The sequence below is a fragment of the Accipiter gentilis genome, chromosome 3 (genome assembly GCF_929443795.1).
Source record: "Accipiter gentilis chromosome 3, bAccGen1.1, whole genome shotgun sequence".
NCBI lineage: Eukaryota > Metazoa > Chordata > Aves > Accipitriformes > Accipitridae > Astur > Astur gentilis.
This window is the reverse complement of record NC_064882.1, coordinates 39,102,766-39,115,643: the sequence shown is the minus strand read 5'-3', so window position 1 is coordinate 39,115,643 and position 12,878 is coordinate 39,102,766. Positions and strand designations below refer to the sequence as shown.

Genomic DNA, 12,878 nt, shown 5'->3' with positions numbered 1-12,878 from the left:
AGGCTGAGATACTTAGCTCCCACATGGCTGATCTTTTAAATTGGAGGGACAAAAGTTTTAATTGAGTTCTCTCTACTGTGTTATGTTTCGTGTGGATTAGTAGCATGATCTTTGATTAATAGTGTCAATCATATGTGGTCCCTGGCATGCCAAAGCTGCATGAAACTTTAAATCTCTTAGCAGGGGGCCATTTAAAGGAAATAACCACGACTTTCTAAATTCAATTTGTTCCAACTGGTAGCAAAAAATCAGAGATCGCGCCATGCTCAATGCCAATTTTTACTTTGAGTTTATGCAAAATATGTTTCAAATAATTCCATCCAAATTACTTATTATTCTTCAGCAGAATTAGTAATTCCCACCCTCAGGTGCTCAAATTAATAGAAAGACTTTATTTGAAAGCACCTGACAGGGAACCTACCCCTTAAAGTGGTAGTTTGTTTCAGGAATTAATCTCATTTACCATCAGATGAATGCATCTCATCTCTTGTTTTGATTTGCTAGACTTCAACTTCTAGATACTGCTTATTTTGCCTTTTTCCACTACAGCATCAAGTACTTACGTTACTTGTATTTGCCTACTTCTGTATCCACAGACTGCAGTAGCCCCTTTAATCATATCACAACTGTAGACTGCACACACGGTTTGGGGATTTTGGGGGGAATTTTTGTTTGGTTGAGTTTTTTGGGTGGGTGTGGGAGTGTGTGGAAGTTTTCTGTGTGTGGTGTTATTGTTGTTATTTTAAATCTGTTATCCCAACACCCTCCTGAGTGTAAGCTATGCAGGTAGGAGTCTCATTCTATAAGCACACCCTGCATTCCTTCTGTCTAACATTTCTTTATATTCCACATCTAACATTCAAAAGGATTCAGCCCACCAAACAGTCCAGCTATATTGACAGCACATAATTTACCATACCACTGGAGTACCATCTCCACAGATTTGAAATCATCACTTCATATGTGGGTCATAACTTATTATCCCAATTTGTATGATATACTCCAGTCAGTAGACAGGAGTCAGCACACCATCAGTTCCTTTTTTTTTTTTTTTCCAACATTTAGCCATGTCATATAATACTGCATTATTAACCTTATTTTAGGAAAGATCACTCACTGAACACTGAATATTTATTTTAGTGATTTTTACTCTTTATTAGGTACCACTCTCATTAGGTCAGAGGTCAAAACCAAAAGAAGACTGCCTGCCATCTGCAAGGATGGCAGTGTAAAACAGTGCATATCAAAAAGCTGTATTAACTATTGAACTGGTTACACTTGGGTTTTTGCCCATGAAGTCCTACCAATGAACAGTGACTAGGATTAGCTCTAGTTCAGTTTGTTGCATAATGAATTCTGATTTGATTTTTCAAACAGGATTTATATGGACTATAACAGAAAGTTAAAAGGAAAACATCTTAAATTAAAGACACCTGTTCGCTACAGGTTATTAGCTAAGTAACAGGTCTATAAGATTACCGATTACATGTTATCAGATGAAAAGAGGCTATTCTCACATCTTGTAAACAAGCTGGTCTATCAAAACCAGAAGCTGTCACTAAAAAAAGCGTCAACTAACTGGGAAAGGAAAACAGGCTTCTCAACACAGGACAGAAGTAAACAGCTAGACTGAAAACTGATACTACAAATGAGAAGCCATGGTGCTGACAGATCAATCTCAAACCATACAGTAATTCTGGAATTTAAGAATTGTCTTAAAAATCAAATTGCCAGAAATAAGCGTTTTTCTTGGGGACGATTTCCTCCTTTTGAAACAAAATTGCAAGTATCTTTTGCATGATTTTTAACAACAGCTTTCAAGTATCAATACTGCTTCTTTTTTGAATAACACAAAATACACAACATCTTATAAAGAAACTGACAGCAGCCCATAATTTGAACACTAAAGGTAATGTTTCCCCCAGGTTTCCATGATCCTTTGTAGGGAAGTAAAGATATTGTTCAGGCCTTTTCTTCTACTGACATTACAACAGGAACAGAGCCCTCCTCACCACTGCAAAGAGACAGAAGATGTCATCATCCCAAATGAGCCAAAGAATAGACTGAAGCACGGGAACCATGCAGATGAGCAAGATCCCAGCCAGTGATACAAGTATATTCTGATGCCTGCTAGTCATCCTTTGGAAAATAATAATTTTTTAATTGCTGATCTAAAGGCTATAGAACACCAGCTAAACCCCAACCCTGCTTAAAATAAAATTCATGGACCTGAGATAGAAAGCTCCAGGTCTCCCTTGTCTAGTAGCACTTTTCCAGCACTAAGCATTTATGTCTCTTCCACACACTCAGAAACCCTGACTTGATCCTTATGGGAAGAAACTATACAGAAAAGCATTAATTATATGCATTTTGCTGATGGTAAATCCAGATTGCTTTTTGACAAGGGAACAAAGTAAACCTACATCCATCAGGGTAACTTTTCAAGTAGTATTTGGTAATGGTAAAAAGTGCATTTTACACAAGTACTTGTATTTTATTACACATTGCAGCAACTGCATTCACAATCATGGGACGATACGGGGTGATAGTCCATGTGCAATATTTTCCGCTGCTGTAGGTGCCACAGGACACTACCCTTCCTTAGCCAGCATCAACTGCCTGCTCAACAATTTCTATTCTGCTCCAACTCCAACAGCAGAAGTGAAAAGTTTTCAAGAAAGGCCATGGCAATCACATCGGTGGAACTGTCTTTCATCTATGTAGCTTCCTTATTCCCCCTTTGATAAGGGAAAGGGTAGTATTAATGTCTCTATTACTGAGGGCCCAGTCGTTTTCAGTCTCAATCTGTTGTCTACTATATTTTCAAGAAAAGGAAAGCAGCACATTGTCACATGCCCAGATAAAGAGGATCAACCTCAAACTTTCCATTCCCTGAAATAAATGCTGGCATTATCAGACAATGTCAAATACGAACAATTACTGCACAGCATAGAAGTCAGAAAAGGGACTTCACAAGTGAAAGCACATTTCCTTTGAGATGGGAATTTGGAAAGGCTATAGGTTAAGAACTTGATCCTACTCTGCAGTGTAGAGAAAACGCCGTCTAACATTTTGGAAAACAACTCATTGTATGAGTTGACAACATGTTCTGTGCACAAGGCAGAATTGGGTCCTAAGCATTTTAAATATAGCCAGTAATGAAGCAACGCAGTATTTTTAAAACTTATAACTGATGTTGCATATAACTAGTTTTAAGCTAATTAAACTTAACTAAAACTTGAGTAACATTATCAGAAGGAAAAAGTGTTTTGTTCAGTAGTAATAGGATTTAGGCACAAAGTCCCAAGTTTATTCATTGCCAGTGTGAAAAATAACGGACTTAGTGACAGAAACTTATCCAATTGAAAAATGATTACACCAGTCACATTTGCACTAGTAGGCTTAACTGGCAGATGAAAAATTCCAAAGGTTTAAAGGATTTCTTCAGAAAAGGATACCAGCAGGATGACTTGTTACATCACCTCACATATAAGCAAATGTACTCACATCCTTCCTTTAGAGAGGTCCTCTGAATTTTTGGTTGATTTTCAAATGCTAATAAAAGACAATAAGAAGCAATAATTTGATTACAGGCAGGTGAGCCAAAATTTCTGATAAATTCAAATGTCAATTTTTAGTGGCAAAAATATTTCTTCGTATTAAATGAAAGAGGAACTCTGCTACTCCCATGTACACAGTTTTGGGAGCTTTTCTGTTTGGTTTTGTTTTTTTTGTTTAGGGTTTGTTGGGGTTTTTCCTTTTAATCTACTGAGTACCTGAAGTGCTATCCATTAATGAAAAATTCCCTCAACATTCATATTTTGTAGAATGTAATGAAGTCTTAAACTGGTGTTGCACATGCATAAGGACTCCAAGATGAATACGACAACTAGCAATTGGTTATGAAGATATGTAAAAAAACAAGCACTGTGAGAAAAGCTACAGCCTGGTTAAAGCTTTGCCAGCTGCTCTGTGTTTATCTACAGAATATCATTACACAAGTGAGAAAGACAGGTGAACAGCTTGTTAACACAATAATATGCTAGCAGCACCTTAAACAAACAATCAAAAAATCAGTGAGATTACTTATTGGACAACAAAAATCTGGCAGATGAGTTTTTGCAATACTAGTACACTCTCCCCAAACACATTTAAATGTTTCGTTTTCCCTACAGAATGGTATAATACCAGCCCCCCAAAAAGGAAAATCTGACAGTGGTTACAGTGAACTAGAGTAGCAAATATTTGAGACTGCCATGCAGTTGGTTTTCACTCATGATGGATTAAGTCACCATACAGAGTTTCTATTTTTGAGTGTTCATAATACTAATCTAGAAAAGCATGTGCTCAAATCCATATTTTCTGGGGGAATTACATAAGCATATGCTGAACACATATTACTTAATCTTTCGGACATGTACTCTACTGAATTGGAGTGCCCTGCAGCTGAACCACAGCTTCGATTTCTAGGAAAGACAGACAGATTTCAGGAAGAGAAAGGGGTTTTGCTGTGGGGAAGTCAACATGCTAAGCAGGTATGAGAAGTGATGGAGCTGCCACTTCTTCCATGTGAAGAGTGGGTAACCTGCAATGCTACCTCCACGCCCAGCCTATAGCAGGCTATTTTTAATTAGCAAGAAATTAGTCTTCCCCAAATTAAGTCTGCTTTGCCCATGATGGTAATTGCTGAGTGATCTCCCTATCTTTATCTTCAGCCCTGGACTTGTTCATCCTTTTTTCTCCCCCTGGCCTGTTGAGAAGGGGAGTGAGAGAGCAGCTGGGTGGGCACCTGGCAGCCAGCCAAGGTCAACCCACCCCACTGAACTTATAAAACACTTACAGAAAGCCTCCTCCTGCAGCTAGTATCTCCAAGTTTGACCTTAAGATAATCGCATTTCATTCTCAGCTGCTGCAAGAACATCAGGTTTAAAGAACAAATATTTACTCAGAAACAGCAAATTCAGCTTCTCAGGATATATATCAAAATGGGCAAATCACTCATTAAATGTTTTTATGCAGTTTACCTCAAGTTTGTCTAGATTTCTGTATTTAAACTCAAACATTACACTAAGTATCTATTCAAACAAAACAGATTCTGCAGTTTTTAGTGACTGTTACCTATCAAGAGGAAAATAGCCAATTTAGCTACCTGGACTTGTTGATCAATTACATTCAATTACACATCTATAGCCCCCACCTTACACAGAGAAATAGTGTGGCATTTGGAAGTGGCACCCAACTATTTTTCCTCCAATAATGCAAGCCCTCCATCTTGCTACAACACATCATCACAACTTCCTGCCTCAGAGAACTTTTTAACCCACTATAGTTATAACATGTTTTATGGATGCGTCTAAATATTTATAACAATTCCTAAACATTGAGGCAAACAATGACCTCTTCTTGGACATGTCCTCAATGTTAATGTCTTCCCACCCTTTTTTCCTTTCAGAATCAAGACTTCTATTCTAAAAAAAAAAACAAAAAAAACCACAACCAAAACAAAAACCAAAACCAAACAAAAAACAAACCAACACCCAAAACAAAGCAACAACACAACAAAAAACAAAGAACAACCTCATAAAAAAAATTTTGTGCAGCTGAAGGATTGCTTTGCAGTCTCTTTTCAGCTCCATCTTGTTTTAGCACGCACATATCCTAATAGGAATTTTTTTTTCCTCCCAGGTCTGTAGTTTCAGTATTTTGCTCATGCTTAGTAGACCTGGTAGAATGCCAATTTTGCCTTGCTGTTCAGTACCGACCTGTTTTGAACAATCTGCCACATACAGCATTTTACTTCTGGATCATGAAATAAATGTCTTCATTAATCAGGGCATAGACAAAACTTTAACAAGAGGGAAACCTGACCCAGCAACGAGTTTGAGCCTGCTGACTGTAAAAGAGTTACTCCATAGTCTTTCTCAGGTAGTAACAGGCATAGCACATTCCTTCAGTTTCTTCATATTGAAAGTGCATCTTTATTTTTCTTTGCCTCAGCAAACTTGCTTATAATGAGATGAAGGTGTTCCATATCATATTTTAATAAAAGCACAGTCATCTGTGTGAAGTTGCTCACACATAACCTCATTTGCCTTGTAGGAAGCTTTCTATAAGCTCAGGTGGAACACCTTGCCAGATGTTCAGGATTTAACTACCTTGGCATCATATCACTAGCACGATCAATCATTGCAACAAAAAGATTTCATCAGAACTCTGTTCCGAAACACATCTGTTCAAGCCCAGTGATGAAAGGAACTGCTCCTACGGCCCTCAGCACAGGAACTTTTCCCAGATTCTGCCTTCTGACAATAACTTCAAATGAACGTCTGTGTAAGTAAATCTTTTGATCTTATTTCCACTATTTCAGCTAACTCATATAAACAAGTAGCTTTCCGAGTGCCATTATCAGTCAAACTGGGTTTCTTATTCTATCTTCCAGATATTAGCAAGCTTCAGTTGATGTTTGTCCTGTGCTCACTAAGCACTTACCTGTAGAGATTCATGTCTAATAACAAATGTGCTCAAGACACAGTCCTTCAGTCAGAGCATTTAGCATCATCTCTGTTTGCAGAGAGTCCCCACCTCCTTTTAGGTAGGGACCTACCTAAAGTTTTAGGGAACTTTTAGGAACTTCATTGCTTTTAAGGACTTGATACCAAGAGTACTATCCTTTTTCCAAGCATGCTTGAACATGAATAGTGGCTTTCAAAATTACCAGAAGATGGGCAAGAACAGAGAGAGGAGAAAGGCACCAGACAAACCATCTGAAGGACCACAGAAGACCTTAAACCGTACTAAAAACTTTTGAAACAGTCCATCAACAAAACCAAAATATTTTCAAATACACAAGAAGCATATATTTGCTGGAAGACAGTAAACTAACTGGGTGACAGTGCATGGGAGAAGGCTCCCCTGCATCCCTGCTCGCACCCCCTGCTGAATTGAATCTTTTTGCTCAATTAGGCATTCCTGGGTCTCTTCAGACAATATCCTCAAGCTCTGCCCTTGGTCTCCTGGTCATGCAGAAAATCTCTCCTGGGAAACAAATGGGTTTGTATGGCTATTCCTGTTTTCTGTGCTAGCTCAGCACACAGTTTTAGTTTGACCATTTCTCCTCAGCAGCACATATGCTGGATAAGCTGTATCAGTCTTCAACTATTCTGGCCCCCACCCCCACCCCAAACCAGTTCATTTTAAATCAAGACACAGAATGCACAAAAACTAAGCAGAAATTAAACACAAACATGAATGCTCTACTGTTATATATTCTCCTAAGATGGACAGTTCTATATTCATTGAGAGGCAGGGAAAAAAAAACCCAGACCAACAAAGAAAAGAACCAAACCCTCTAATCACTACATATTAGTGATTCATAGAAGGATTTATAAATCACATATCATCTCCTCTGGCAAGATCAAGTTTCTCAGAACTGTTTGCTGCCTGTTTAGGTAAATATAAAAAACCAACACAATTATGGTACTACCTATTTCATGAAGAGACACTTTTCCCACATCCCAAAACCAGCTTTCAGAAAATCCTACTGCCTATTACTCTATTGATCAGCAACATCACTTTCACATTATAAGTATACATGTTCACATTCTCCCCAAATGGATTCTGCAAACTTCTGGTTGCCAAGTATTTTCTCTAGTATGCTAAATGACAAAACAGGCAAAGGCATTAATTGCAGAACTGCTGTTAAAAGCAAGGAAATGCATTACCAGTAATGCTTACTGTAATACTTAAAATGGTTTGGCAAGAACACAATTCAACCTAGTCTTCCTTTGTTGTATTTGATAATAGCATCAAAAACCAACATTGGAGACACCAAAAAAAAGATAGGGACATCTGATCCTTGAAAAATGTAGCATGCTTAAGTAGTGCAAAAATGTTAACTCATACATGTACATTTCACTTCAATTTGAACAGAGACACTTACTGCAGGTTTTTATCAGCAAAAAATAGTAACCTTTATCTTCCACCACAGCTGAACTTCACTCTCTACCACCACTGCTCTACACCCCAGTCGGACTCCAGAAAAGAACACTAACTAGGGACCACACCGAAATCAGAGGCAGACTCATGACTTCTCTCACATGTTATGGGGCAAAGAATACCAGTGCTTCCAAAGCCTTACAGAAGAACACCTGCTGGAGTACCTGTAGCTTACATTTCAGTGGCATAACAGGTTAAGAAGTTCAATTGGTTTTACTATGAATAATGCATCTGACAGAAGGTTCAGCATACGTGCAGTCTTGGATCAAAGCTATTCATTGCTTTGCCATTGAGAAACATTGAATATTTTTTCTCTGAAGAAAATAATCAACATAAAATCAAAGTGTCAAAAAAGTTCCCTGACGTTTGTGAAATCAAAGTTCTTTATTCCCAGCAATTTCAAGACTAGTCTGAAAATCGATGGTAATAGCTGCATCCAGCCTGATTTACACAGCTGTCCAACCTACAGTCACACAATCACATTACTTGCCTAAAACGTGGGCATTTGCTCCAAAACAGGCAAAAATAACAGTTGTCATCTCCCATCCCTGCTTCTTCCTGCTCAAGCCTTTCTGGTTAGTTTAACAAATTCAAAGTGGAGGTCAGAACTTGGAAGTACTTCCTCAATGCAGTCTTTGCTTGAACCAGACAAGTCTCCCTTCAGCCCAATCAATACTTTGTTGACCCATTCAAAGGTTCAAAGATGAGAACTGAAGACCCCTCTAAATTTGCGACAAGCATGGCAGTATAATTTCTTTCTGCAGGTAAGACACATCTGTTCAAACCTAATGAACTAAAAATCTCTTTTTTTGCCCTTACTTGCTCCCTTAGAGACAAGCTGCCTTGCATCCAAGTTTAGCTCCAGTACTTGTAGCCTTTTCAATTTTGCTCCCTCCAGCAGGGATTACTGTTGCACCAAACCTGAATCACAGCTCTGCTTTAATTTTCAAAATCCAGTACATGTGACATGGGCAAGGCTGCAGACTGCAAATACCTGCAGAACTTCAGGGACTACCAATGATCATCTAAAAAGTCTCAAGGCATTATTAAACATAAAAACCCCACTTTTAATATATACGACACCAGCAACTGCAGAGAAATACTTAAAGGAGACCTGTATTTTGCACTTTTGTGGCAATCTGGAAACACACTCAAAGCAATTAATTGAAAAATCTTACAGCAAAATGCTTTAGGTTATTCCTCCAAGCAGTTGGTTTATTTAGTCAGGTAACAGTTTCCTCATGTACTGAATATTTTACGACTTCTAAAGCTACATTGTTTTTATCAAAGTATAGGTGAAATACAGCATTCCCTTTGTGTATTGACATACATGTCAATATAACATAACTCAGATTTTTTTGTACCTTCTATTTGTTTTCCTTTATATAATTTTCATATTATTTGTAATTATCAATGATATACATAGAAAAATCATTACAAGTTTGGTTAAAACAGAATATATCCAATTAAAGGCTCTGTTCAGGACGACACAATAACTTCAGAAGATGATGTTATTGCATCCTAAAATTGTGCTGTGAACACAAACACTATTCAAAATCATGACTAACATCTATACTTACAGTGTGTGTTGAGAAACAATTCTTATTCGTTTACTTTTTGGTTTATTTATTTGAGAGAAAAAGGAAGTTCAGAATTTATCAACTGGAGATGACAGGCTGAAGAATATAGCCTGGAACTGATTAAGTTTGAGGATATGCATATATTTTGGAGGAGTATCAAAGATTATTTATATTCAGCAAAACACATTTATGAAATGGACAGAAAACATAGCAACGTAAATGAAGCTGGCATTTTACTTCTGCTCTCCAAGCAGCTACTGCTTGATTGTTCACGTTACTACAGACAACACTCTAAGGACTAGTCAGGTCCCAACACAACCTAAGACAGAGGAAAGGGCATTAACTATAGGGTAAGGGTGTGTAATTACAATAAGACAGTAAAAGTGCCAACTGATTACAACATGACGAATCATTTTGGGGATATGCATTTATATATTTATTCCATATATAGCAAAATAATCTGTCAAAAACTATGGCAAAATTAATTTTCAGGAGGTACATGAATGCAGATCATTTCACAAAAACCAGTTTGAGACAGGCAGTTTCTGCATTTAAATTACACAAACTCCACATGTGAAATATAGTAATCATTGTTTAACACATCACCGAATGCTTAAGCACTGCAACAAGGAAGGCAATAAAAATATGAAGTACAGGGTACAAAAAAGCACAAACAAAAGCACCCAAGCTAAGACAGAAGCTAAACCCAGTACTACTGCTGAGAACAGGACACATATAGAAAAGAAAGATAAAATTGAAAAGATACATTTAAGCCCAACGCAAACCTCACCTCTTTGAAAAGCATCTTCAAACTCCATTGTAAACCCAGCCCTTCTCCTCACTGGTAACTTCTGAGCATCAAGTCCCAAAGCTAACTTCTAAAGCTATGACAAATGCAGGCCCCCTAACAGGATAAGTTCTAGAGTAAATGAGGCAACTTGAATTATGAAAATTACATTAACAGCTCTTGTGTGTGTATATATATATAATTGTCTTTGTAAAAGACAATTTCAAGAAAGCTATGCAAGTTACTTTAGTCCATAAAAATCCCCTACATTACCTGTGAAATGAAACTTGCTAAATTACCAGAAGAGCCATTACAAACATCTTCATTTCCCATGAAATAATTTCATTAGACAAAACATGAAAAACCAGGAGACTGCTAGACTTCCTAATGATTACGTATGTTTTTCACTACAAAGCTGTTAACACTTGTGAAGAGCAGATGTGTACATAAAAGAGTCTGTCCTATATACCCCAAATTTCTACAATGGAGCCTAATGAGACTGTGGTCTCCCACCCCTCCATTATCAGGGTAGCATTCATTCTTCTCATATAGTACATGTGTGGCCTCATGTTACTGCCCCAGCTGCACTCAGCTCAGTTTGCCAAGTGGCCCAACAAAGCCTTGTTACTCCCAACAAAGAGGAAATGGGAGAACTTTCTCCCATATGGTTAATTTCTCTTGGGACATATTGTTACATAAAAACTTTTGTACAGTGCTTAGAGCAAGATACACTGCATGAAAAAATTTCAAAAATAAAAATCAGAATTTAAAAAGAAAAATTCCTTTTTTCTTCATTCTGCCCAAGCCAACACTGATTCAACGTTCTTCCCCACGTATCATCCTCTGCAACAGATGGGAAAATTCTCTAGCAGAGCACCATTACACACTTCAGCAATGAATTGTAGAAGACAACATGGCTCTCATACATTTCATTTCACATGCTGAGGAATTTATTCTGACTTGCAATGGATGATGCTACAATAAACCCTTGCCTTAGCGCACCTCACCACAAGCATCACTCAATACAGGAGACTGTAATTTGGAAAAGGACATTGCCCTTACCAAACACACTCAATCATGCCTGCTTCCAAAAAACCATTGGAGCCAGAATATTGTTACCATAAAAACTTACTGCTTAACAGTAACACTATAGCAAAACAGTTGAAACAATACAAAACAAGCTGGAACTCCCCAAAGTCTCTCTCAGGCTGCTAAAAGCCAGATGCAACTGGACTACATGCAGCTGCAGCAGATATGAATTTGTTTTGGCAGACTGGTCTTCCTCACGCACTGAACCATCTCTCTCCGGGTGCATGAAGTGCACCTGCCTGCACTATACCAAGTCTTTCACTCTTCAGTTTTCCAACCTTCTTCGCCCTTCCAAAACAAAGCATATTGCTCCTCACCAAAGAACCAAGGCATTCATGCTGTAAAGGACCTGACAAAGTAAAATATGGAGGAATGTTCCAGTAAGTATATTTAGCTGGAGGGAAGTTACTTAAAATCACTTCCTGAAAAATAGTACTTATGTGGAAAGCAACAGTTCATGAAAAGCAACATGCCAGTTGAGGATGGGACCCAGAACATCAGATTTCTTTCAGAGGGAGTAAGATAACCCAGACACATATGGCACTTTACACCAGAACTAATTTTAAACATTTATTTTCTCTGGGTCTATTTTTAAAATCAGGCCAAAACCCAGAACTATACTCAAGGCTAATGTTCTGTATTCACAGTATTCTAGCCAAGTTTAGGATTGTATTGGGTTTGTGTGGCAGGTTTTGGTAGCAGGGGAGGGGCTGCAGGGGTGGCTCCTGTGAAAAGCTGCTGGAAACTTCCCAGGATCCAAGTTGGACCCACCGCTGGCCGAGGCTGAACCCATCAGCAATGGTAGTAGCACCTCTGGGATAACATGCTCAAGAAGGGAACATGCAGCAGAGAGAGGAGTAGAATGTGAAAGAAACCCCTATGCAGACAGCAAGGTCAGTGAAGACCTGGGGAGGAGATGCTCCAGGTGCCGGAGCAGAGATTCCTCTGCAGCCCATGGGGAAGACCCACGGTGAGGCAGGCTGTCCCCCTGCAGTCCAGGGAGGTCCACGGGGGAGCAGATCTCCACCTGCAGCCTGGGGAGGACCCCACGCCGGAGCAGGTAGGTGCCCAAAGGAGGCTGTGACTCTATGGGAAAGCCTGCTGTGCTGGTTCTGGCTGGCCTAAGAGTTCATTTTCTTCACAGTAGCTAGTATGGGGCTATGTTTTGGATTTGTGCTGAAAACAGTGTTGAACTGATAACAGGGATGTTTTCGTTACTGCTGAGCAGCGCTTACACAGAGTCAAGGCCTTTTCTGCTTCTCACCCCACCCTGCCAACGAGTAGGCTGGGAGGGGGCACAAGAAGTTGGGAAGGGACACAGCTGGGACAGCTGACCCCAGCTGACCCCAGGGATATTCCAGAACACAGCACATCAAGCTCAGCATAGAAAGCTGGGGGAAGAAGGAGGAAAGGGGGACATTTGGAGT

At 38.9% G+C, this 12,878-nt stretch overlaps 1 protein-coding gene across 5 annotated transcripts in view; it reads right to left on the bottom strand.

Annotated features, from left to right (window-relative positions):
* The window catches only part of ZFYVE28 (zinc finger FYVE-type containing 28), a 164,929-nt gene that overhangs the window by 86,404 nt on the left and 65,647 nt on the right, over positions 1 to 12,878 (bottom strand). Inside the window, exon 1 of one of the 5 annotated variants that reach the window (XM_049793206.1) lies at positions 3,508 to 3,528. The exons of the other annotated variants lie outside the window; for them this stretch is intronic. The gene's annotated coding sequence lies outside the window, so the exon portion shown is untranslated. Of the gene's footprint in view, positions 1 to 3,507; positions 3,529 to 12,878 lie in introns of those variants that run through there. 5 annotated transcript variants of the gene reach the window in all.